Source organism: Protopterus annectens, chromosome 1.part2 (assembly GCF_019279795.1).
Source record: "Protopterus annectens isolate FY-2018-M chromosome 1.part2, PAN1.0, whole genome shotgun sequence".
In the NCBI taxonomy this organism is placed as follows: domain Eukaryota; kingdom Metazoa; phylum Chordata; order Ceratodontiformes; family Protopteridae; genus Protopterus; species Protopterus annectens.
In genome coordinates, this window is record NC_056727.1 from 852,860,496 (window position 1) to 852,883,671 (window position 23,176).

General features: G+C 38.7%; 1 protein-coding gene across 5 annotated transcripts in view; it reads left to right on the forward strand.

Moving 5' to 3' along the window:
* CHRM3 (cholinergic receptor muscarinic 3) overlaps positions 1 to 23,176 on the forward strand; it is a 3,548,735-nt gene that overhangs the window by 355,268 nt on the left and 3,170,291 nt on the right. For all 5 annotated transcript variants that reach the window (XM_044059170.1, XM_044059177.1, XM_044059184.1 and 2 more), the window contains exon 2: positions 14,869 to 15,012. The gene's annotated coding sequence lies outside the window, so the exon portion shown is untranslated. The remainder of the gene's footprint in view (positions 1 to 14,868; positions 15,013 to 23,176) is intronic.

The window sequence follows — 23,176 nt, forward strand, 5'->3', positions numbered from 1 at the left end:
GTATTTCTTGCCCCATTCTTTAACAGTGCTTGCAGTAATACATGTCATCATATTGATGTCATAGCCCCTTTCCCTAAATAGAGTAGTGATGTATGATACCTTTTCCAACATCTCTGCATAAGTGGAGGTCATTCTGATGGCTCGTATAATCTGACCTCTAAAAATGTTGCTAAATAACTTCCTGGGATGATTGCTTGAAAATTCTAAGTAGCTATTTGAGAAGGTGTTTTTCCTATATAGCTTAGATTTAAAGCATCCTTCACCCTTAGAAATATATGTATCTAAATAGGGAAGACCTTCCCTATTACTGGAATAAGTAAATTTGAGATAGTCACTGCTCGAGTTTAAAAAAAACTAAAATTGATCAAGTAACTCTATGCCACCATCCCATAAAATGTAAATGTCATCCAAATATCGTGAATAGTATTTAATATATTTATAATATTCACATGTAAATAGTTTTGATTCTTCCCAGTCTAACATAACCATATTTGCGTAAATGGGAGCACACGCTGCTCCCATAGCTATGCCCTTTGACTGTCTGAAATACTCTTTCATATTTAATGTAATTATGTTCGAATAGTTTTCCAATGCTTTTTAAATAGTTCTGTTTTTTATGGAAAGTTTTATACTGATAAGTTAGGAATGCAGTCACTTTTTTAATTTCATTTACAAACTTGATTTCTGCTTTATGATAAGGTTATAAGGTTTTTCTTATTATATTATTAATGTGATTGATCAAAACCTAACTGGAAAAGCAAACCTCGGGAGACCGAAATAAAGTATGAAAATCTCTCCCTTGAATAATGTGCGCCAGTTATTTGAAAGCCTATATTGTTTTGAACATATCTACCTTATTTCACCTTGGAATCTAGGTATTTTAACCCTGGGTGAGCACTATACTGCGGGAACCTGACAACCTATAACCACCCTCGCACCCCCCCCCCCCCCAGTATTCTATACTCTTACTACCACTCAGTCCCCTTAAAAATGAAGATTAACAAACTCCTTGAACTGTAAAGAGAAAAAAGGTGCTTTAGTAGTTATCCTGACTTATTCTGGCACAGGGCTGGCTGAGTTCCTACTCGGTAGGTGTAGCCCTGCTCCATTCACCCTCGCTTCACTCAGGCTCACTTTGCTCCCCTCCAACCCCCATTCCCACCAACCCCCATATCATTTCCTTTATACCTATCCAGCTAAACCACACCTCTCTATTTCCACCCTAATCCCCTCCCCTCTATTTCTTTTCTTACACACCTCTTCCCCCTTGCACCTCCTCACACATACTTGCCTATTCCTTGTCACATCCTACACTGACTAACACTCATCCCTCCCTGTCACCCTCTCCTCTACTCTTGCAAATTATCATGTCTTCTAAAACACAAACCATACTCCTACTACCATTATTCTATGTCCTCTACTACCTCACCCCCTACCACTCCCAAATACCTTCACCCCATTTCCACCCTTCAAGCTGGACTATAAACTCAAGTACAAATCCCCAGCCACATCTACCAATCTGTCCTTCCATCCTTCCCCCTACCACTCCCATTCCTAAAATAAAATTATCTCCCCCTCCTCTAACCTCTTTAAAACAAAAAACAAAACTCCACCTACTCAAACAATTACTCTACTTCAAACTTCTACTTCTATCAGGAGACATTCATCCTAACCCTGACCCATCAGAGTCTACCCTGAACAGTAATCCTCAAGTACCTAAACCAACCAACCTGTCTTACTCAAAAAAGCAAAAATCTTTCTGGTCTGTTAACCTCAGGAATTTAATAAAGTTCATGAATTCCATGTCTGGTTAACTAACTATACTCCTGACATAGTCACCCTACCTGAAACATGGTTGAAACCACAATACCAAGACAGTGAACTTATCCCTTCCTGCAATAACATCCTTAGACTTGATCAGCATAAGAAAAAAGGAGGAGGAGTTGCCATACTCTACTCCGATCATCTATCTCTAATTAGTCCCAAATCTCCTTTATCCTCCTTGTCTACCGCTGAACTTCTACTGACCAACTTCAAACTTAACAATTCCACCACCATAACTAATGTAGCAATCTGGAACTGCAGTGGTGGTGCTGTGGTAGCATTGTCGCCTCGCAGTAAGACGTTGTCCTGTTTGATTCTCAGCTAAAAAGCGTCTTCTGTGTGGAGACATGCGTGAGTGGGCATGCCTTCGTTGTAGGTTGTGCATCAGAGCTGGCAACTCGTTACATAAAAATCTACTGCCAATCATTAGCAGACCGGAGTTCGGCTGTGGCGACCCCTAACCGGGAAAAGCCAAAAGACATATAACTAATGTAGCAATCTATATCCCCCCTGGAGATAATAATAACATACTCAAAAACATCCTATCCCACCCCTCTCAGACCATCCACAACAAAACATCATACTGGGAGATGTAAATATAGATTGGCTCTCAGTGCAGACTCCCAACCCCAATTTTTGTATTAACTTGCACAGATTTGAGCAGCTAATGACAGCCCCCACTTATATTAATAAACCTCATCTCCCAAGCTCTCTTCTGGATTGAATTTTAGTCTCCCACCCCCAAAACTACCATAACCCCCAGACCCTTCCAAATGCCCTTAGTGACCACTACCTAATAGCTGTCACCAGACATACTCCCCACTTCACCAGACCCTGCAGGTTTATTGCCTCCCGCAAACTCAAATTTCTGCCCTGACTCTTTCATTGACCTACTCACTAGAATTAACTGGTCTCATCTCACCATTAGATGAACCAGTCCACTCTTTCAACACCACCTTCCTTGACATTCTCAACTCCCTCACTCCTCTCTGCACAATTAGAATCAAATCCAACACAGCTCCTTGGCTTACTAAATCTACTGAACCCTCATGAAAAACCGATACAGGATATGGAAAATATGGACAAAAACCAGGACCCCTTCTCTCCTTCAGACCTATAAAGAAATTAGAAACAAAATAAAAAAAATCATCCACAAAGACAAATTGAACTTCTATGCACACCCCCCCACCACTCTAAAATCAGACCCTTAAACATTCTGGAACTCTATCATTCATATTCTATATTCTGGAAACACTTCCACTCCTAATACTTGTCCTAATAAAACCCCAGATGACACTGCCATTAAATTTATAGACTGTATAACCGCCTTAATCAATTCTCTTCCCTTTAGCAACAATGTCAACACGAACTCATTTTCTCTTACCAACCCTTAAAACTCTTTCACTCTTAAAGCAGTACCACCTAACTATGTAAAATCCTTACTCTCCAAACTCAAACCCTGTTCCCCCTCAACTGATAATCTACCCTCTATTTCCAACAGATTGTCTCTGAACCCCTGGCCTATTCTGTTTCTATCCTGATCAGACACTCTTTTTCCTGAATCCTATGTCCCCTCTATATGGAAATAATTCTTTACATTACCCATTCACAAAGGTGGCAATTCCTCTGATATATCAAACTTCAGACCTATTGCTATACTATTTCCTCTCTCTAAAATTCTAGAGAAATACATTCACAAGTGGATAATGCAGTACCTTCTCCAAGAAAACCTTCTCACACACACACACACACACACACACACACACACACACACACACACACACACAACATGGATTCTGTCCTAATCATAGTACAACAACTCCACTAATATCCTTCAATAACACAGTATCTCTTGCTCATGATAACTATAAACTTGTCTCATACCTGTTCCGTGATCTCTCTAAACCTTTGACACTGTCTCCCACCCTCTCCTCTTGGACAAACTTACTAACTTAAAATTCTCTCCCCCTACTATCTCCTGGTTCGCTAGCTATCTTTCTAAGCTCCAGCAATCAGTTAAATGGCTGTCTGCACTATCACCCCCCCCCCCCCCGTGCAAATGGCTGTCCCCCAGGGATCTGTCCTTGGCCCACTGCTCTTCAATATTTTCACTAACTTACTCTGTACCTCTTGTCCCCGGTCCTCACTTGTGCAATATGGTGATGACTGTACTGTCATCACCATTGTAGATAACCCATCAGACCGCCACTTTGCTACCCTGGCATCCATCAATACCATTGAGACATGACTTATATAAATTAATTCTTAATCCTAAGAAAACTAAGCTCTTACTCTTCCTCCGCAAAAACCTCACCAATCTCAAAACTACATTTAACATTTTATCAAGCAATAACACCATAATCATAGCTGAACCTAGCTTTAAATTGCTATATATATATATATATATATATATATATATATATATATATATATATATATATATAAAACTGTAGATGATCAACTTAAGTTTGATTTACATGTCACAAACAGTATCAAAAAATGCACCAGAAACTTGGATACCTTACTGCATCAAGAAATACTTAACCAACACAGTCAGAATAACTCCCTCCCATGCTTTTTTACTTCCCACACTTCTATACAGCTGTCACGTATTCACAACCTTAACACCACACTCATTTGTAAACATGACACTACCTATAATAAGGTGGCCAGATTCGCAGCGGACCAAACCTACAAGTCTCACCACTGCTTATCACTTAAGCAACTGGACTGGCTTGAATTCCCTCACCTGCTCGTACTACATCAACTACAAATTATCCACTCCATCCTGTCTTTGCCCTCTTTCTGCCCCAGCCTCTCTTCTGTCATATCTAAATACTCCCCAGCTAGGACACTATGCAGCTTGGACCAAGGATTGGTACAGATTTATAAACCCAAAACCAACATAGGATGTCTATAACTATAACACAGCCACATCCTGGAGCCAACTACTTCTAGAAATAAAGTCCCTTGACCATAGCAAGCATTTCAATTTAGCTACCCAAAAATACCTAATTAAAAATGGTCCTGACACTGTAGTCATCCCCCCTGAAACTATTACCCTAACACCAAATACTCCTCCTTACCCCAGGTTTATTTCTAACATTGCCCTCCCACCTCTTCCTTCCTTCTATTCATTCTTTCTTAATACCCTCCCACTACTACCCTTCCTCCCTGTCTATCCTATCTATACTCTATCAGACTGCTCCTAAAAAAACTAACTTTAACCTGTCTGTCTTATTTGTCATCTCCACTTTATTTCCTTATATCTCTATCCAACTTTTTTATATATGCTCTCTAAACTCCAAAACAGTTATTTAGGTATTATTCATTTAACATGTTATTGTAACCTGATTGTAATCTTTTGCTGACTGTAACAGATTTTTGTTAAATTCTATTCACTGAGGAGCTTTTCTCCCCGTGTCTCTGCTGAAAATGAGCCAAAAGCTCGGACAGACTAACCCAGTTAACAAATTTAAAATAAATAAATGTTTAGTATATAGTATATGTGCAAGTAGTCATGTTTCTTTAAGATAATGTCTGTTTAATGATTCGGTAAATTTAATCGTATTGATTACTTTTTTAATAGATTTGCATATATATATATATATATATATATATATATATATATATATGTGTGTGTGTGTGTGTGTGTACTTTTAATGTCTGAAGAAGTGGTGTTTTATCACTACAAAATCGTTAGCATTCTTAATAAACTATTTCATTGTGGATTTATCTTTTGTACCACTCCTTTGCCATTGGTTGGTTTGATGGATGTTATTGTGGATACTTTCAGAAAGCATTAACCTTTAGCCTCAAGAAAAATGCACTGGCTATCATTAGATACAACTAAATTATTCACTGTTCTAGTAAATGCATATCTTATACTTTTCTAATATTTTCCAATGTTATTTTGATAAGCTGTTTGCCCTTGTAGCTTTTATTTATTTATTTTTCTCTCAGCAAGAAATGTCCAAAGCTCTCAAGATTTATTATCTGGACCTGTAGTCAGCTTCTCTCAATGAGTTGCTGCCAGCTGCAGACTTCTCAACTCACACGGAACATTTATTTGACAAAGAAAAACTTCATTAAATTCAAAGTGTTCTGTTGTTTTTATAGCACATGTGCTTACACAAGAAACGTATTAGGTTAAGCCAAGACCATTAATCTAGACATTCATTTATGCAAAAGTAAGAGAAAACATTTCTACTGCAAGTATGTTATAATCAGATCCATTCCAACAGCCCATGATAACTTGAACATGCTTTTATCCAGCCTTTCTCCTCTTTTGACATTGCAATGTCTACATTTCATAGTACTAAAAAAGACAAAAAATACTTATTTACTTTAGCATCTTTATCACGTACAACAGTAAATGAAAATGCTTTATTATATACCTTACAATTTATATCATAAAATGTTTTATACAAATATTAAGAGCAAAATTGTTTTACCCAACAGTTACTCTTTTCCCCCTCTTGTTTTTACATTTTACTATCTTCTAAACATTAAAGACACAAAGTGTGATATATGCCTTTCAGTTCCCCATCAAGTTTAATAAAGTCAGCAAAAATCCAGTTTTTCTCAACCACTTTTTCTTGTAAAGCCATACTTCACCAATGCAATTGATGTATTACAGTCTAACATTTATTCACTAATTCCAGTGTTGCTAATCTTCCTTCTATTCATCTCCATTTCCCAATCCCAGACTCCAGGTCAAGTCTAAGATACTCCTGATTTTTCTAGTTAACTCCTATGCTTTTTTTCTGTCTTTCAAGCACTTTCCTTTGGAATACTGGAAAAAGTTTCACTGGCAAAGTCTCTATATGGGCTTTATTGTCAGAAGAATGATAAGCAGAGTCTCCTTCTATTTGATGGCTCACTTTTTTGATAGACTGCTGTATTTCCTCCTTAATCTGTTCTGCATCAAAAACTGACTTTCATCCTCCTGGAAAAATATTCAGAAGGCAGCAGGATACAGCAGCTTAAATCTCATGCCTGCTTTTCGACATTCCTTACTTGCCAGGATAAATTCACTTTTGTTTTGCCAGGTGTACAGTGAATAATCATTTTCCACACTCTGCTGTCTTCAGTTTTTAATACTTTGACTTTCTGCCACAGTTTTTTCAGGATCAGTTCCTTTTGCTGGTATGATTGCATCTTTACTAATACAGGTCTTAGCTGCTTTCTGATAGTAAGATTTAGAGCATATACACAATATGCCCTTTCATTTAACAGACCCCGCTGTGGAATACCTGTTCATTTGCTTATGTGTGCTCTCATAAAATTAACATAGTCTGGTCCTTCTAGTTTCTTCAGTAGCAAATCGTAGGTTTTCTCTACATGTTCTATCCTCTAACTCTACCATTTATTGAAACAGCACTTCTCGAGCAGTCTCCTACTCAGCCTGCCTTTTTTTTCATTTTGACCTCCCTTTTTTTGCAGTTTTATCACTTCATCTGAATAAGTGTTTAAAGCTTCTTCCATTTTTTTTCTGCCTTTTGTTATTTGTGTTGATATAGTCCTCACTGTTTCATTTATTTTAATCAGCACTGAGCACATGCTATTTTTTTTCCTTTAACTTACTAGAAGTGATTATTTGTACCCAAGCTGGCGCTTGAACTGCTTTTTATTGAACAGCTGTAGTATTCTTCCCAGTCAATGTTTTCTCTTCACCTTTTTAGATGATTTTTTTAGGCTCTCTAAGCTTCTTCTTTGCAGCATCCAGGCAGTGCACTCATTAGCCAGTAACTGAATTTTATTAAAACTGTCAGAATTACTAGCCCTTATCTCTGTTTCTTTTTTCATACTGGGATAGCTGAAGTCAACCTGTTGATTAGTGTGCAGCTATCTTGGAAGTTTCAATGTCCATTATGTTGGTGGCAAACAGCTATGAGACTCTTAACTCCTTGCAAAGTTCAGTGAGATAAGGTTTATAGGCAATTACTCTACATACATTCCAGGAGATCAATTAAGAAGGCGATCACAAATTCCCAGTTGCCACAAAGCACTGTTTAATTCACTTGTTCAAAGTCACAAAGCAGGCAAAAGAAGGCTACAGGAATCAAATCCTGAACCATGGGAAATGGCTTATTAATAGGACATAGCCTTAATCCTCTGTGCTAAATCCCATAAACTGTTTGGGTCTGTTTAATACACAATGGAGCCATCAGTATCTACAATATTTTTAATTTAGCATTGCCAAAATAAAGTGCCTACCCTCTAGGCTTTTAATTCTGGTATCCTTAAGGCTTAAACTTATGCATTTTATGATTCAGGATTGCAGTGGAGTAGTGACTGTATATTTAACATTTTGATTTGCTAATCGTAGAATTAAGTAGTGCCAGAAAGAAATTGCAAATTTTTCTAGTAATACTTGCTATATTACCATGTATCATAAAATATTAAATCAGTGTTAATTATAGCAATATAAATGCAGCATTTTTTCTTACAGAATCAGTTATTATCAAACCAAATAGAAGCAATCTAGGTCATTTAATTAGTTATGACAGCACAGAGTCACATTGTCACATTATTCTAGCACGATGTAATATGGATCATAATATGGAAAATAAAGTTAAAAATCTGTAATTCACAGAAGTTTGTTTTGGTCTCATTTTAATGACATCAGTTTCATTCTGTTAAATAAAAGTGGATATTTTTTACAAATTCTGAAAAAGGGGGTATGGTAGAGTTTTTTCCTCAATGTCTGGTTATTGCTTTAAAAGCAAGAATTAAAAGATATCACAAGAGTGAAACCTGATTTTTTTTTTATATAACAGGGGGTTGGGGCACTGAATAAAAGTGTGTACAGGCCATAAAACCTAGATAAATAATTGAAATTTGAGCCAAAAATCTGTTTGTACCTTACAGTCATAAATGTATGTTGCCATCAAGTTCTAATTATCAAATTGCATCTCCATTAGCGTACATTTTCCTTATTATATACTTTTCCAATTTTGTTAAAAAGGAAGAAAGGCCCTGTGCATAAATTTCCAGGTAGAAACTTTACAACATTAAAGTTTTCATAGTCCTTGTGATTGTGACTGGTCATTTCATCTGCTGTGGTCAGTGAGAGGTCTTTTTAATGAACCACATGTATGAGGTTTTTGCTCTTACCACTTTTTGGTGCAAAGATAAAGCTTTTTATAGTGTATTCTTCAGATGCTGCAATTATATAGCGGTGAGTGGTTGTGTGTATTATCACAAGATGAGGGAGCTGATGAGAGTTTTGCTTCAAATTTCTGTAAATGCTTCTCCTCCTCACAGATGTACAAGTTTGTGTCAAAGTCAAATGCATTTCTTTTCTGAGCACGTGGCAGCTTTTATATGACTCAAGTAACAATTATGAAGTCTTTGAAAGCTAGCGAATAATGTGCCTTCATACTTACTCTAAAGTAACATCCTTCCATTACAAAAATATGATTCAGTGAAACATATTCTTCTAGTAGAAACCTAGTCTTACCTTTGTCAGTGGGGCATTCAAGAGAGATGTTTTATATTAGAGTGTCTTTTTCAGCAAATTGTGTGCACTCTGTATTCATGTTCATGGCTATTTTGTGAGGTGGTACTAGATACTGCTATTAAGTAGAACTTTGAATAGTACAATGGAAAAAGTTTGAGAAGATAAATAGTTTGTGAAAAGATATAAATGGCAGGGTAGGTGAATTTTGGTCAGTTTAATGGGAGGAACTTTTCATTCTCTTGCAGTGATCGCTATCTAGTAGTGACAAGTGCGATTTGAGTGGGAGCTGTACCCACTGAGTCATTTAGTATGATCTCTGGCTCACAACTGCAGGGTTCCATCCTGATCATAGTGTAATGTTTGCATGGATTTTTTTCAGGATATTATGGCTTCTACTCACTAGAATATTCTAGTCTAATTACTCACACGATGTTTCTGCCAATCTGTCTGTCTCTCTCAGGCGCTCTCTCTCTACACATATGCATGTATATTAAATGAATAAAATAAATAAAAAAATACATATTGTAATTATACATGACAAATAAAATTTAAAGGATGGTAAGGTGTACACTATACTAATCAAACAGGGAGTGAAGTTTATGAACCCCACTTAGCTAACTGGTATGCTTCTGGTGTTCACTAATACTGTGCTCTACCAATGCTCACTGTACATATTGCACATATTGCTACTACTAGGCAAATGCCTTGCAGTACTGTGTTCTACCTATGCTCATTGTATATATTGTTTTTACTAGGCATAGCATGTTTCCTAACCGTTATCATTTTTGAATTTGCAACCAAAAATGTTACCATTCATTTACTCTTTGTAACTGTATGGAGCTTTTCTCTCCAGGACTCCGCCGAAAATGGACACTAGTTGTGCAGTTGTACTATCCTGGTAAACAAATGTTAAATAAATAAATAAAATATTTTGTGTGTTTGTGTATGTGTATGATAGTTTGTATGTGTTTATCCTTGCCCTTGTGGCCGAGACCATGACCAAAAAGGGCTTGGTTAATAAATAATTTCAAACTAAATTTACATAAGGGGTACTAACTCCAGAGACACTTGGCTAGAAAAACACAGTACAGACTGGGATGTGATGAACAAGAAAAAAAATGATATACATTATCTCAAAAGCCTGTTCTGGCAGCTTTCTCTATAAAAGTTTTGAATAGTCTTGCTTTGTTGTAAACATGTAAGTAAGTAAATAAATAAATAAGTAGCACTCTGCACCTTTGATAAATTCAGTAGCAGTTAATTTCTTTGCTTCACGTGTAGAAACAGAAAGTTTGCTGTCTGTCCTAACTTACAACTTTTAAATATTCAAGAAAGACAGCCTTAGTATGAAAACCAAAAAAAAAAAAAAAAATTAGATAAACTCATTCAATAATTTGGATCTGCATTTCGCAAAAGAAAACCCTGAACAATTTTTTTTTTATTTTTTATGAAAATACTACATTTCAGCTCCCCAAAGTTTACTCTCTGTTTATCCCCTTGGCTGATAGAAAGAAACATAACATTTGCTTTTGCACCTTACCTATAACGTTTAAAACTCCAAGAAACCTCCTCTTATAATCTTCAGTATAATGTTATGCAGCACTGATCATTGGGACATCTACTGCTATGATTAGCTCAGCTTACACAACTGTACTATGTTTATCATATTGATCACTGAATGAACTCCTGGAGAATGGTCCTAGTAAATGCTTGATCTGGACCTTGCGAAGGAATCAAGCTTTATAGTCCTTTGTAAAAAGTATGCACAGTGGGGTCTATATTTGTCGCAATGCAATTGCAGCAAACACTGGATTGTTGACCCTCATTCAAAGAAAATCATTTCAGCGATTCACTGAACTTGACTTGCCCTACAGCACAATAGACTGACAGCTACACAAATCGAACCCACCAAGTAGGGGACTTCACCCCCCCAACTATATGTACCAACTCAGATCATACTATAGTGAAGAAAAAGGCAAGATTGTGCTGTAGGGCAAGTATTTACTAGCCCTCAGTAAATTCAGCGAATCGCTGAAATGATTTCTGTTGATTGAGGGTCAACAATTTGGTGCTCACGGCACTTGCATTGTGATAAACTGATCTAGACCCACAAAGTGAATAAAGCAGCTTCTAGAATATTTATGGAATCCAACCCTTTTTAAACAGCCATAGATCAAGCCAAAGTCCTGGTAGAGAGGTTCTTGACCCTGCCTGGAGCTGATTTTTTATGGTGAGTATAACAAAAGGTAATAGTCTTAGACAGCCATCTGGAAATGACCTGTTCTGACACAGGTTGTCCATTCTTCTTACCTTCACAAGAAATAAACAATTGATCCAAACTTCTGAGAGGAATACTTTTGTCAAGATAGTCCTTGAGTTATCTGTGGACATCCACGGTATGGAGTATCCGTTCTCCCTCATTTTTAAATTCAGTAAAAAAATGGGAAGATTGATAGTTTGGCTTAAAGTAAACTTGGATGCCACTTTAGGCATGAAAGAAGGATTAGCTCTCAAAGAAACCCAGTCTCTAAGGAAAATGTGTTAAGGTTTTCTCACCATAAGAGCTTACAGCTCAGATACTCTTCTTGCAGAGGTCAAAGAAATCTTTAAAATGTTTTGCATGTTAAGAACCACAAGTCAGCCAGATTAGCTGATTCAAATAGAGCAAGAATTAACTTCTCTAACATAAAATTAAGATCCCAAGGAAGGGCCACTAGTTTACTTTGCAACCTGATATGCAACTTTCAAGAACATTTTGACATGAGACAGCCTTGAATGAGTAGGATTATAAAATAATAATCCCAAACCAGTAAAAGTCAATAAAATAGAATAAAATGTAAGATTATAATCCTAAACCTATTAGCCAATACCAATGGACCCTAGCTGATGAAGTTTCCAAGAGACTGCAGGCTAGGAGCACTCATTGAATCCCCAAATGATTTAGCCATCCTGCAGGAAGGTTTGTTCCAAATAACTAATACCAAAGTCATGAACAGAAAGTAAATGCCAAAAAATGCATGATCAATGTCAGACCTCTCAACCGTACTGAATTGCTCGTTATTTACTGGTTTGGGGGGCAAAATAATGGGGTGCCACAAATTCCCATGTGGCCCCCTCTATTCCCAATTTTTTTTCCCCAACTTTAAACTTATGTTTGATGTCACCAGGCAGGTGCATGTGTGATAATGTCAGCTGCATGAGGACAACTTTTTTTACCATTGCAGTTTATACATGAAGTGATGTGTTGAGTACAGGCGTTACAAGAACACGGGACTGGGTGTGTATGAGCTGTCATTTACAGGGTTGGCTCAGCATGATAGCCACACCCACACCCGGTGATAGGCTAGCATAACTGTTGTGGGGATTTTTCTTTCTCGCTTCTTTTAAGTAAAAAATGAAGTTTGGTCATAGGAGTTTCTTCTTTATTGACTTCATCAACCCCTGAGGTATGTACCTAACTTATTTTGTTTACTTCATTATATTCCTGACCAGGCATTGGACTGGATAAAACAAACTCTGTAAATTATACAGGATGGCAACCAATTCCTGAAATTATGTTGCTTGAACGTTAGATAGTCTTTGGTTTCTACTTTTAACCTGGTTCTCTGAGATATATGGTTTAACACACTGTTAAAAAGTTTTGGCTGTTATGTATTGTAACTGTCATCTAAATTATGACAGCAGTACAGGTAAAAAGTCTTGTCACTATCCCCCATAATCCCTTATGATTTTAAACCCCATTTATTTTCCGTTTACTGCTGTAGTGTACTGATCACAGTTTGACCAGTTTCAGACAGCCCAGGTGAATTCAGCACAATTAATACAGTCACCGCTGATAAGAGAGAAAGAGAGAGTAATATAATATTTTCCCTTTATTTAGCACTCCAGTGTACAGTACTGTTACATAGATATGGAGAAGATGGAGTTATGTTACCTTCCAAATGTGTTGAAGTACTCCAGTATATAATTGCTATGCCTGTTTGGTGTATATTATAAATTTCAGATATTGTGCCCTGCTGCTAGTGGTAACAAAAATGGAACCTGCCCATTTTCAAGTGCAACTTAGATTTATGGATTAAAAACAGAAAATTTACCATAAGACTGCCCCTGCACTACTAATGGACACAGGCAGCTCCTAAATGCTTTATGCCATGTGTAGGTCCCCTCAAATTTTCTATGATATGATCCCATTTATTATCAATAGGTAATATATAATTATCAGCCATGGAATGTGTAAGGCCACTCTATATCCAAATAGGTTAGATTAATTTGATCACCAAACTGGAAACTGGCTAGGCTTAAAATAGCCCGCAAGGGCAATGAACCTATAAGAAAATATCTTTTAAATTAAAATAATCCTGGCCATGAACTTGTTACTGCAAAGATAAATAACAGAATGCTTTAAGATTATTAAAGGGAGATACAAAACCGCAGGTAGTGATGATGCAATCTATAGCCTACAAGTACTTCAGATCATAACAGATCTGAAAGCGGGAAAAGAATACAGCAATTGCAAGAGTTTCTAATGCTCAGCCAAATACACATCTTGATAGCTGCAGGTTTGAGTACTGCAAAGTACCTCCAGAAGAAAAGTGGGTAAAATATAACATGAGTGGGCTATTGGAAGATATGGAAAGGCAGCAGTCATTGTCCTCTGGCTATTTTATGTCAAAGGTAATTCATACATCTCCCATAATATCTTCAAAAAATTATTTTTGTATATAGTTTTACTAAAACGTTTCTGTATTTTAGCATCATCATTTTGGTTTACAAATTGACACATCTGACACTGAATTTTGCTTTCAGTCAGGCATTCAAGTGCACTGGTTGTGCTACCCTCTGACAACTACCTGTGGGTCATGGTCCTTGACACAGTATACCCTGATCAGAAATTTAAAAGCTCTAATGTCTGGTATACAGAATGATTGAAGCAGGCTGGTGGAAGCAGCCTGATTAAAGGCACACTTTTATTGCGGCCATAGAATTTCCGTGCACTAGAATAAGTCACTGGTGTATCTCCTGTATCCACAGCATGAATTTTTAAGATGACACAACCAAGCAGAAGTGGTGCCATATACTTTTAAATTGCAGCTTCTGCTAAAATTGTTTTTAGTCATTGCCTTTCTTGTTTCCTGAAATCACATGAAACTAATGTGATTTTTGTATAGGAATGGATTTTTTTAAAGGTACGAAAAAATTAAATTGAGTAATCGACATCTGTATTTAAATAATGCAATGGAAAATACTGTCAGCATTTAGCTTACGCCAACAGATGGCTTTTAAGAGCAAAATAAGGGTGCAACTTTTGGAAAGTAACCAAGAACATTAAAAATTTACATGTAAAGAAATACAGGAGTACCAGTGTATCGAATGGACATCACTGTTGTTTCTTATGTTGTCTTGGTAGGTATTAATTACTCAATTTAATGTCTTTCTTTATGATAAGTGACCCCCCCCCCTTAGTTATTGCATCCATTCAACAAGTATGGCATTAATGTTATTTCAAACATGTAGCTGCAGCTTTTGGTTACACAGTGGGATGTTTAGCATGTTATCCATGTTTTTTTTTCATTCTACAGGGAATATGTGGGAAATGTAAAACTGTCTGCTATGCTGATTTCATTGTTGCTAAGGCTGAGCTTCCAAAAGGGATTCATTGAAATACAGTCATGGAAACACTCCACGAAGGTGCAGCAGATTGACAGATGAAAATGATGAAATGGGTAACTCCCGGAAGTTTTATTATTCTCATTTTATTTATTTCTTTATTAAAGTATTTAAATAGCTAAAAAATGTCATTTTGCAGAAAAAACAAAATAACATAGAAACTGCATTTAAAGCAATAATTTCATCAGAAATATATTAAAAAATCAATATTTGAAAATTAAGATGTTAAAACCAGAAGTGCCAGTGAGAGGATTAAGGTAGCCACACCTGTATAGATGGAATGTAATTTCTGGATTTGGAAGAATTCCAGAGTTATACACCTCATTCAAAAAATGTTCTAGCTGTACCAGTATGAGTTTATGGAAACAGTTTTCATTTGTGATTCTGTAAACGATTAGACTGGCAAGAAAAATGTTATAAAAGGCATTGGTCGCCTGCTGAAATTTGTGTTTTGTGCACTCAGGATCATTTCATCTGGATTCCCATTTAACTCATTTCTTCCAGTACAAGTCTTTTGAGTGTATACCTTTAACTCCTAGTGGGTGTGGCCTGAGCCTTTAAAAATGAAGTTATTGCCTTACAATTCTAACAAATACTCATGGACAGAGGTCAAATATCAATATAATTGTGTTTGCCATCATGTATGCTTCAAGATAAAATATTTTGATACCTTACATGAAGCATGATTTTGGAATTATGAATGCAAGTATGAACAAGTAATATTTGACACCTAGAGGAGCAGTAGGAGGTAATTGCAGAAACGCCTGGACACTCGGATGTAATGAGAGGCACTTTTCTTTCAAAATGTTGCATTTTTAATCATCCTCTGCTTCTTATTTAGAAGCAATCTTTGTGTATATTGATTTGTTCACAGATTGTTAGATGTCCGTTTCTCTGTAAAGCTTTTTTCTGTCTGACAAATCATAGATCAGAAAGCTTTAATATTTTGGTTGCTGTAATTTTTTAAGAGGACTTATTTCCTTGCAGTGGCCTATGATGAAATAAAATATATTTAAAGAAGTCCTTACAGTGATCAGCATAGTTTTAAATCCGTAACTGACTAGACTTTTTACAATTTTCCTATGGGTACCACTTTCTAAGTAAAATACTTTTGAATGAGGTATGCTTTTGTGACATGAGACAATTCGCAAAGATCGTAGATGAAAGATGACAACTCAGCTGATTTTTTTTTCTTAATTTGTTTTTCTGTCTTTTCCCTCCATCAGCCCATTTATTCTCTGCCAATCATTTTTACAGGTGCTGTGGTGAGAATGGAAAAGTGGAATGGTTATCATTCATTCATTCACGGGGAGTAGATGTTGTTGTTCGTATTTCACTGTTGCAGTCATCACACTTGGGTTATCTGCCTGCAGGTAGCCCTCAGTCGGCCTGAATACTAGAGTCTTAGTATTTCTGTGTCGGATACTGTCGCTTGTTCCATGATGTCAGGTCATCAGGGGTGTAAAACAGGCAGCCGACACCATTACATCAGCATTTCTTGCCGAGGAGCCTGAAGCAGAAGCAGTTCGAAAGTGCTGGTCGGCAGCTACCTGAAATTTTCATTTTTCGAGTTTCAAACCTGAAGTCTTCTAAAGCTAAGTACCCCGTTGGGGATCCTTTTTTTCTTGCTCTAACCAATGTCAGAAAAAGTTAACAATTGTCTTGCCTGTGGAAAGCAAATAGCTCACAGAGATTTTCATTCTTATTGCATCACCTGTTTAGGCCCAGACCACAACGTCCCTCGCTGTCAGTTTTAGGCCTTAATACCTGAAGCATCTGTCATCGTGCTCTCGTTCTCCATATTCTGAAATGGCTTCGGTAAGCCATCTGACTACCAATCTTCCAAAAAACCATAAAGATAAAGACAGAGACAAACCGCATAGGTACAAAACTGATGACGGCGCTTCTGTTAAGCTAGTCGCCAGTCTGCTGGTACTCAGTGAGGTGCCTTTGCAGCCCCTGATGCCCACTTCTATGGATTTGCAGGCCTCTGCTGAGACCCATTCAGAGTCTGGTATGCTGCGAGATGCTTCTTTGACTATGGAACCTACGGATGTCTCTACCTTGGATGGGTCCAGAGCTGCTGTGGAGGCACCGGCTTCTGAGGATGTATTTCAACCTACTGATTTTCGGATCAAACTGACAACTTCGTTTTTAGCTAAAACTACCGAGTTTCTTAGGGCCAGACGATGCACTATGCCTAGAAAACCAATGACCAAAGTGCATGCTCAAGCTCCCATGTCACAAAAACAAATGCTTAGAATGGCTGAAGATCTTATCACCCTAATTAGGGGAAGCCAGCCTTCCCCTGCTAAAAGACAAATATATGAGTTTCCTAAGATTCCACAGACCAGGAGTCTGATGACTCTGACCCTTCTGATTATCAGGACATGTCCTTATCAGCCTATGAGTATTCAGACGCAGAGGAATCCATTCCCTCTGCCTCCCTTCCAGAGGATTTTTCTTTTTTTGAAACTTTGCATACTTTAAGAGAACATTTCCGCTGGGAATGCCAAGACTATCCTCAGTCTAAAAAGAGACTCAGAGAATTTTTAGAGTTGCCTCAGCACAGGCATCTAGCTATACCCCCTGTCCTGGATGTTGTAGGTGATGTTTTTATGGAATCCAGTCTTACTCCAGATACAGCACCCCTGGCCCCTAGGAAACCTGACGGATACTACAGAGTAGCTGATTCCCATGAATTTCTCTTCAAGAATCCTTCTGCTGATCCAGAGACCATTTCCCAGGGACCTAAAGGTATTAAGGCTACTACAGCCAAAAATCATACCCCTTTGGACAGAGATTCCAGAGTTTTAGACAGATGAGGTAAGAATGTATGTACCTCTGCAACTCTTGCCATCTGGGCATTGAATTGCCAGTTTCACATGTTGAAGTACCAGCAAAATGTTATGGAACTAATTAAACAAAAATTGTGTTACTTCCAGTTTGTGCAGAAAATAAAGATTTACAAGAGCTAATTCATTCTGCAAACCAAGTTAGTAAGCATACTTTGCAGTGCGGCTTTGATGCTCTAGAAGCTTCTTGCAGGGCTGCAGTCACTGGGTCTATACTGAGAAGGCATGCTTGGCTGAAGGAACAAACATTGCCAGATCATGTCAAATCCAAATTACTAGACACTCCTTTAAATAAGGACTGTTTGTTTGGCACCAAAGCAAAAGATTTCTTAAAAAGATGGAAGAAAAAGCAAAATCTATGCAAACTGTCAAAGAATTCTTACAAGTGCAGCCACCTAGATTCAGTAGGCATTGGCCTTCAAAAAACTGGTCCTTTCCAGCCCCTTCCAGGCCTTCCCAGACCAAAGCCAGGGGAAACAGGCCACCCAGACTACAGTCTCAGAGTATGCAGAGATCTAAACAATGGAGTGCCCCCACATCAAAAACGGAGAGTAGTAAGCCACCCCCGTATGGAAAAGTTCACAAAGACTTATCAATTATCCTTCCCAGCCCTGCCCAATTACTTGTGCCCCTAGGAGAAAAACTTGCCCTTCATGCAAAAAACTGAATGTCCATTACTCAGGACTGATGGGTCCTAAACATTTTATCCCAAGGGTACAAATTCTGCTTCCATTCACTGCCAACCCCAAGTGGGTTTCCAGACCTTCCTCCAAACCAGTGGGCAGAGGCTCAAAAGCAAGTACTTTCCCTGCTCAATATCAGAGCTATTCAACCTGTTCCACTAGAACAAAAGGGGTCAGGGTTTCTACTCCAGACTTTTCCTTGTGCCCAGAAAAGAGGGCTCATGGCACCCAATCCTGGATCTTTCTATTCTCAACACCTTTCTGGTGGTCCCAAAATTCAAGATGCTTACCCTGCAACAGCTTCTCCCTATGCTAGCCAAGGATGCCTGGTTAGTCACTCTAGACTTAAAAGAAGCTTTTCTGCACATCTCCATAAGGGAGTCATGCAGAAAATATTTACATTTCAGGGCAGACTGTATGCACTATCAGTTTTCTGCACTTCCCTTTGGCTTATCTACTGCACCCAGAGTATTCACAAAGTGCCTGACTCCAGCCATTAAATACTGCAGGCAAATAAATATCCAAATTTTCTCATACTTGGACGACTGCCTGATTCAGGCGTACTGTCAGGAATTGCTACTGCAGCACCTGGCATTTGTAAAAAGTCTTCTCACTTCTTTGGGGTACACCATCAACGAAATGTGATCACAACTGGTGCCCAATCAAATGATTGTATTCCTGGGAGCAAGCTTGTTCCCAGCTTCCCAGATGGCATTTCTCACTCCAGAAAGATAGCTCAATCTGACAGACTACTTCAAACAAATGGCCACCAGAACCCAGCTATCTGCAAGGAAAATAATGCAAGCCCTAGGGTTCATGGCCTCATGTATTCTGCTAATTCCATATGCAAGACTGCATATGAGGAAACTTCAGTGGTACTTAAAAAGTCTTTGGTGCTAAAATTTTCATGACCTGGAAACAGTCATTCCTATCATACCTTGTCTAAGGGCAGAGTTCCTTTGGTAGACAGAAGCATGCAACCACAAGAGAGGACTGTTTTTTTACTCTACCCCTCACCGCCCAAACCCTGAAAACAGATGCATCAGACTATGCATGGCAGGCTCACATGGCAGACAAATGCAGTCAGGGCTACTGAAGCCAGGACAGATTCTCCTGCACATCAATCAAAAAGAGATGCTAGCTGTACAGAATGCTCTTACAGCCTTCAAACACTTATTCCTGCCAGGACAACTGCTTATAAAAACAGACAATACCACAGTTATGTGGTACATAAACAAGCAGGGGGGAACCCATTCTTACCCACTATGCAGGTTAGTCATGGCCCTGTGGAACACAGCCTTGAGCAACCAAGTGCATATACAAGTTCAATTCCTGCCAGGCAAACAAAATTCACTGGCAGATGACTTAAGCAGAAATCTCCTAAACCCACACAAGTGGAAATTGGAGCCCAGCAACTTCAACCTTCTGATCCAGAGGTGGGGGCACCGGAGGTGGACCTCTTTGCCTCCCCCGAGTACCACCAGTTGAGCAAATACTACACCAGGAGCCCTCACAACAGGGCCTGGAAGGTGGATTCCATTATCCTTTTAATGGGGAAACCTCTCAATTTATGCTTTCCCCCCTCTGCCCTTTCTCTCAAGAGTACTACTCAAGATAAAACAGGACAGATCAAGGGAAATTCCTATTTCTCCAGACTGGCCACGGAAGCACTGGTATTCACTCTTACGCAGCCTGACAACAGTGCTACCCTGGCACCTTCACCAGACTCCTACCCTGCTGTCTCAGCAGGAGGGACAGATTTTGCATCCATAATTGCAAACCCTAAACCTTGCAGCCTGGCTTATACCTTGAATACCACACCAGCAACCCTCAGCAAACAGGTGCTGGATGTCATTCTTGAAGCCATAAGGCCTAGTACTAGGAAATCCTATGATGAAAAGTGAAAACGATATTGTTCTTGGAATCAGACTCAAGGGAAAGATACAGTAGTGCCCTCCTTACCTCTAATCCTGGATTACCTAGCAGAGCTACTCCACAAAGGCCTATCCTTCTCCTCCTTTAAGATTCATGCCTCTGTCATCTCATCCCATTATAATACTGAGGCACCTCTATTTTCTCACCCTCTCATCAAACAGTTCCTGAGAGGGGCTAACAACTTAAGGCCCCTTAGGAGAGCACCCACCCCTGTCTGGGACCTTAACTTTGTACTGGAAAAGCTAATGCTTCCTCCTTTTGAACCTGCTGCTTCAGCAGAGGTAAAATTCCTCTCTTGGAAGACAGCCTGTAGCCATAACTTCAGCAAGAAGAGTATCTGAGTTACAGGCACTAATGGCTGTGGAACCCTTATTTTCCATGCTGACAGGGTTTCCCTCAGGACTAACCCATCCTTTATGCCTAAGGTGGTGTCCAGTGTGGCTTTAAACCAATCCATCCATTTGCCAACCTTCTTCCCTAACCCTCAGAATAAAGGGGAAAAGATCCTGCACTCCTTGGATGTGCACATACAGCTCAGGTTCTACCTTGACAGAACAAAGCCTTTCAGAAAATCTGACCAGCTGCTAGTCAGCTTTGCTACAGGGGCAGAGTAATGCCATTTCAAAACAAACCATTTCCAAATGGATAGCACACTGCATCCATTTCTGCTACAAACACCATGGAAATCATACCTCACAGAGGATCAGACCACATTCCACTAGGGTTACTTCCACCTCTACAGCATTTCTCAGGGGAGTCCCTACCAGGGACAATTCTGGAAGCTGCAATCTGGAGTTCTGTACACATCTTCACCAAACATTACCACCTACCTATCTTTTCTAAATCCAGGGCTAGATTTGCTACAGCAGTCTTGCAAGGACTACTAGCCAGCCCTAAACCTTCCTGACTGCCTCCACCCTTCCTAAGCTTAGGGAATCAACCCAGGTGTGATGCCTGCAACAGTGAAACATGAAGAACATAGTACAGTTGTGTACACTTACATAAGTGTAGATGTTGGAGTTTATTCACTGTTGCAGTCCTGGTTCTCCTCTTTCCAGCCCCTGGTTTTCTTTATCTTTCTTATCTCTCCTTTCTATGGCCATTCCTAATGGCATTGGTATTTACTTTTTACTGATGGTGTTCCCACCATATACTAGCTCCCTATTTGGGGGCTTCTGACATTTGGGGCAAGAAAAACAGATGTAATGGCATTGGCTGCCTGTTTTATACCCCTGACAACCTGACGTAATGGAAGAAGTGACAGCATCCGATGCAGAAATACTAAGACTCTGGTATTCGGGCAGACTGAGGGCTACCTGCAGGCAGCTAACCCAAGTGTGTTGATTGCAACAGTGAATACACTCGAACATTTACATTTATGGTAAGTGTACACAACTGTACTTTTTCCCCTGCACTTAAGAATCCTTTCTAGCAGCTTAATGACTACTACTTGTAATGACATCACCAAATGGATCATAGACATTTCCATACATGGACCCATTTCTGCATAAAAAGCATCGACACATTGCTCAGTTTGTGTCTCAGTGCTGCTAACTGCATCCTCAAGCTTCTACATGGAGTCTGCATTGCATCATAGTAAGCTACCATTCCTCTCTTTGAGACGTACAGTCCTAAGTTTGCTAGTAACTCTCGTCCTTCCTCGCTATTTTTTCAAGAACTAGGCTCACTAGTCAACCCCAGATCATCCAGATGGCAGTCAGAGTTGTACATCTCTGTGCTACACAGCCAGTGACAAAGATGCAGATATCTGATCAGTCTAAGAATAATGTAGAAATGGTTAAAAACTGTGAGTAATTATCTTCTTCATTAAAGTATGACCTGACATGATGAACATTTGGTTTTGCCAGTATTTCAGTCATCAGTCCAGTTCCTTTTGATAAAGAGCATTACCAGATAAGGAAATCAGCAGTTTTTATTAATTTGTTTATAATTTATATAGGTGAATAAAGCCAAACAAAATCTAAGGGAACAAAGGTCATTACAAATGACTTAGTGGGTCTAAAAAAAAGATATTTCCATAATAATATTTTAATCAATATTATTCCAATATCTTTTTGATAAATTTAACTCTGCAGTTACTGTTATTTTTCCTACTGTGTTTCATGGCATATGATTTACTCAAGGTCATCAGCACTTGATTATAGTTGTCTATAAAATCCAACAGTTATCTGTTCCCGTGTTGCCTTTATTTGTCACAGATGCTCTTCATGTTTCACTGTTGCAGTCATTACATTTGGGTTATCTGCTTGCAGGTTGCCCTCAGTCAGCCTGATTAACAAAGTCTTGGATCCTGCGTCAGTTGATGTCCCTTCTTCCATGAAGTCAGGTCGTCAGGGGTATAAAACATGCCATTACATCAGTCTTTCTTGCCGTGCAGTGCCCGAAGCAGAAGCAGTTTGCAAGTGCCAGTCGGCCGACTCCTGAAATTTTCTTTTTCGAGTTTCAGAACTGAAGTCTTCAACTAAAGCTAACTACCCTGTTGGGGAAACGTTTTCTTGCTCCTTACCAATGTCAGTAAAAGTTAATAATTGCATTACTTGTGGAAAGCAAATACCTCATAAAGATTTTCATTCGTACTGTATTCCTTGCCTAGGCCCTGACCAAAACATACCTTGCTGTCAGTTTTGTGCTTTATTTAATAAGCGCACTATCCATCGTCAGCATATTTTCATCTCCAAATATTTTGGTTGTCGGTTTAATTATCCAGAAATGTCATCGGTTAGCCA